Source organism: Archocentrus centrarchus (assembly GCF_007364275.1).
Source record: "Archocentrus centrarchus isolate MPI-CPG fArcCen1 chromosome 18 unlocalized genomic scaffold, fArcCen1 scaffold_23_ctg1, whole genome shotgun sequence".
In the NCBI taxonomy this organism is placed as follows: Eukaryota; Metazoa; Chordata; class Actinopteri; order Cichliformes; family Cichlidae; genus Archocentrus; species Archocentrus centrarchus.
This window is the reverse complement of record NW_022060145.1, coordinates 3,780,395-3,785,750: the sequence shown is the minus strand read 5'-3', so window position 1 is coordinate 3,785,750 and position 5,356 is coordinate 3,780,395.

Here is a 5,356-nt window from a genome sequence, read left to right as displayed (position 1 = left end):
CACAAAGACAGCTGAAATGTAAATGTATGTACTTAATATAAAATATGGCAAGTTCTGAGAAAGAAAAATGAGTTTGATTTTTTTTTTTTTAATTTCACTTTCATTGTGTGATTAAAAATACATTACTACCACCAACAGAAAGGATTTGAAGGGTGGAATCTGATACAAAAAAGCTTAATATTATTACTATCATTGTAAAATGGCAACATCCACCATTTCTAGAGAAGATGGCATATAGGACTGTTCTACCTAAGGTAAAAGCCTCTTTAAAATTATAATACTACATTACACAGTCTGTGCACAGATGTGTGCATCACCCGCCCCACCTCTAGGGATGACATCACTGGGCTCATTTCCAGATCTGATGATGTAATAACTGCTGAGTGGCTAAGTGCTCAGGGATGAAGTCATCATGTATGAATTTAATATCAGCTAAGTGGTTCAACAAGAGGACAGCTGCCTCAGTGTGCTTCTCCCCTCTTTTTTTCCTTCATAAAATTATAAATTCAGCCACAAATATAATTTTTATAACCTCTTTTCCTCATTTTCCCCTCCCTCCTCTAGGCTGTAGTCTTGCACTGAGTTACATCAGGCATCTGTTGGTGGACTCTTTGTAGAAGCAGGATGTTCTGTCCCTCTGTGCTTCTTCTTCAGTGGTTCTAACACTGTGGCTATTTTAAACCCTGGCTGTCATCATTTGAAGCATCAAGGTTATTTTGTGCAATATACTGAATCGATCCTATCCCCCCATTCAAACAGTTACAGTTAAGAAGCTGATTAGCTGATGCTCTAATATTTATTGCTCTCACTAACTTCAGTTTGCCATTCTAGGCCATTGCCATTGATAACTGTGCCAGGACTTTCTAAACATTTCTTGTCTGAAGTCTGAAATGTAAAAAAAAAAAAACAGCAGCTACTATTAGAAAACAATTACATGTCAATATTTTAAAATTTACAGTTTTAGAATTTAAAGTAAATATTTAAATCGTACTAACAAGTTAAAGTTGTTGTTTTTTTTTTTTTTAAAGTTAAGGAGCCCTAATTATTTTAATCTTGACCAGTCTCCAGTGCTGAAAAATGAAGCAAACAGTGATATGCCAAAAAAGTGCAGTATCAGAAGTGAACACTTGAGGCAGACATCAAACATGAGTCATTCCCCACAGACTCATTTTTTTTTTAAATGACCAACTTCACAGCATTAATTTACAGGCTGGTACAAAAAGAAAGATGGTTTCTGCTTCTATGGGTCGTTTCCCCCTTCATACCAACTCTATGAACCTAGATATTAGAGTTAAAGGCAAATAACAGGTGGCCAGTCTTCATCTTGGAGGCCTCAACTCCTCTAAATGAAGTACTGAAGTCACTGAAGTAGATCTCTCTGCTGTGTTTGTGCTGATTCAGCTTTTCAGAAAATTTTATGTAACTATCTAACTAATATTATGGCTTGCAGCATGGGACAACTTGTCCAATAAGTCCTGCTTCAGTTTCCAGTTTTGGTTCGTACATTTCTAGTGTTTTATTAGTTTATTAGTTAGCACTAATTAGCCAATATCTTTATATGTGCATTATATAGTTTGTCAGTGTAGCTTGTTAGCCAGGTTTCCTTGCATTAGCTGATTCCTAAAGTGATAATTGCACTCTTTCATATAAATATGGCAACTTTTGCTCCAAAAACAAACAAACAAACACGGTGGCAGCCAAAACACTGACACTGACGATTCAAAATGCATAATTCAGTAGCAATATGGTTGACGTCACTGTGAATCCATCTTTTAAACTATGATTTTCGCCTATGATTGATTACATGGTTGGAACTTCCAGATTAAAATCAGAGTTCAATCGTTATTTGAGTCTTTCTTAACTCATTATGCCGTTTCAAAACTGCCCCCCCATTTTATGAATTCTTTCATCTAATAGAGCACAGAAATGAATTATTATGATAAATACAGGCAGCCTTGTTATGTGAGGAACTTTGTTTACGGGGCTACTATTAAGAAACAATAGACTTCATTTACAGATACAGTATGTCTTCTTACTTTGCACCTAAAAGTGCATGAAAGCGTATGATTCAACATACCATATACAAGTTTTCTTATGTGCAGTGCTGGGTGTAATGCAATACAATGTATTACATGTTTCAGTAACACTGTAATGCATTACTGAACCAAATTCAGTAACTGCATTACAGTTACAATTCTGTTGCATTACAAAGTTTCCAGTTATCTGCACAATGGGCAAATAGACGGGAAAAGAACATCAAACAAACATCCTTTTTTTCTTCCTGCACATTGGCAATCTGCTGATTTCAGTTCGCATGAAGGAGAGAAATGGTGGAGTGGTCTACATTTTTCGTGGTGTGGAGATATGAACATTACTTTTATTTTTATAGCACAAAGGACAAGAGCGTAAAATGCAAAGTGCATCCAGGACAGAAACATCTGCATTATACAGCTAACACTGCTGACGCAAAGCTAGCCAAGAAGAGTGATGTTAAAGCTGTGTGCATCCTGACCTCAGCCCAACAGCCAGACCCTGAACTTCAACAGGTAACAAAGGCAGTGCTGAGCAGTCAGGCCTACAGCATTTCTACCTGTAGATGTTTCTAGTGCAGAATCACTGTGGCGATCACTCTGGGGTCTCTTCAACATTACCTTGTGTTGTCAGCTTTGTGTTCACAGTAAAAACTAAATGAAAGTCATATTTATATTATATTTATTTTATTTTATGACGACTTCACAGATTGAAGCTATTTCAGAGACCATTGTGTGGAGAGGAAAAGCGTAGCTTGCTGAGTGCCTGTGCTCATGGCACGGTGTATAACCTGACTGTAATTCAGAGAAAGCAGTGACTGTATGTGTTTATTCATATCATTGTGTGATATTTGTCCTAATTAGGGAATTTCGGGGAAATATAATTAACCACGTTAGATGGCCAATTTACAATCACCAGTTAATGTACTAAGCATGTCTTTGGACTGTGGGTGGATGCTGGAGTACCCAGAGGAAATCCACAGAGGCACAAGGAGAAACATGTAAACGCCTCGCAGAAAGGCCTCAGGGGAAAGAGTGTACTTTTTTTTTTTTTTAATTTTGTAGTAACAACTAATGTTGGCTCAATATGCTGCAAGGAAATCTTTGCAATACTGTTCAGTAGCCGGTAGTCAGATCAACCCCCTATCCTTAAACTACAGTCTTTAGGTGTTTGATGAACTGTGTATGTGTGTGTGTGTGTGTGTGTGTGTGTGTGTGTGTGTGTGTGTGTGTGTGTGTGTGTGTGTGTGTGTGTGTGTGTGCGTATGTTTATAATACCTTGTGGGGACAATTTTCCTGACATATACTACGTTGTGGGGACCAATTGCTCCTTGTGGGGACTGGAACCTTGTCCCCACAAGGGGAAACCCTGTTTTTGGGTCAGGGGTCAGAGTTAGGGCTAAGGTATGAATTGAGTTTAGGTTAGGGTTAGGGTTAGGTATGTGATGGTTAGGGTTAGGAAAAGGGTAAAGGTAAGGTTTAGGCTGTAGAAATGAATGGAAGTCAATGGAAATTCCCCACAAAGATAGCAAAACACACTTGTGTGTGTGTGTGTGTGTGTGTGTGTGTGTGTGTGTGTGTGTGTGTGTGTGTGTGTGTGTGTGTGTGTGTGTGTGTGTGTGTGTGTGTGTATCTTCCCACTTCATACTTGATATTCAGAATGGCACAGGTCAGTAATCACATCCTAGTTTGACCTCAACCACACCTGAAGTTTGAAGTGGTAGTTATGGATGACACTTTTTCTCTGAAGCACTCAGGGAAAAGGTTAATCTGCAGAGGGAAGTGATTTGATTTAGGTGAGGAACGTTTTCAAAGTGAGACCGCTGAAGTGAAGGAAGAAGCAGATGGATGGCCAGAGGAGGTTGAGACAGGAGTCAGTCCACCTGTCATTTTGACTAAAGCACTGACTGGAGGGAGAGACGAACATGTAGCTAAAGTTAGTTTAGGACTCAGTGAGATGCGTTAGTGAATAGCTGATGTGTGTGGGTTTGCAGACAGCTGTCTGGGTGTGTATATTTGAGTGTCATTTGTGGATAAAGAAAGTAAAGAAGTGCGATGAAGAGGCGGAAACACTGAATGACTGAGAACTAAACGCGATGACTGCAGAAAAATAAAAAAAGAGGACTTTTCAATGACAGTTTATGAGAGAGAAAAAAGCTTTGCATGATCACGTGATGAAAAGAAGACCCTTAAAACAACAGCCGGAATATGAGAAGACTCACTACCAAATTAATCAGTCATAAACATTGTAAAATGATGAATAAAATCAAAAACACATCAAAATAATTCTTGTTTTCACTATAGATTTCTATTATCGCTCCTCCGATAAAGAGGTGGCATCTTTAAAAAAATTGTTCATTTTGTCAACAAAGCAGTTTATATAAGACATTTTAACAATTATGATTTGTTGCAGAACTATCCAGATACTCTGCATCAGATCAGACATTTAATCTCATGCAACATTTCACTTCAAGGTTGCTCTATTGTGATGACAGCAGAGGAGACATGGAAGGCATGGCTGACACTGTAGAGAGGGGGCTTATTTATGTAAACTGTTATCAGTGAGGGAGCTTTACCTAGGGGGGGGGGATAGGGAGGGAGTGAGGGAGTGAGGGAGAAAGCATCTGTGATGATGAGTGTTATGAAACTTAAATAACACTCTACTGGAAAGTATTTCTAACATAGAGCTAATAATCGTTCACTCCTTCTCAAACAGAGAGATGAAGGAACAGTTTTAAAGGATAAACTGCAAGAGAAAAAAATGAAGACACAGTCTGCCAGAATTATCCCCACTGCTTAACTGCTGTACGACCACATAAAAAAATAATCATAGAAAGCTTCTTAAATATTGCACCTGGATTGCTGTAGACACCAATGTGATTTACACCAACCTGTTGTCCTTATCGCCCTCTCTCCATTATTCTAAGATACAATATTTCTGTGAGGCAAAAATAATGAACCTCTGAGCCACTGTGTCATCTGTGCCGCCCCCAATAACAACAAGCTGAGCAATCAGAAAAAAAACCTCTATATAAATAAAAATGAAAAACACTCGGGTAGCATTGCCTCTGAAAGAGGCGGATATTTTTTCATCAACAATGACTTTTTCATTCCATAATATGACTATGAGTTATGAATTCACGCTGAGTCTTTTGTGGTAAACTATCACTGCCACATACAAACACAGACACTGGAGTGCTGTGATCCCAATCAACAGTGAATACATTTAGGCGCCAGAAAAGCCAAACAGGAGAAGATCAGGGAGGAAGAATTTCTTCAAGAAGTCCGAAAACCAAGTGAGTTTTTTTTTCGCAGCTTCAGGAAAC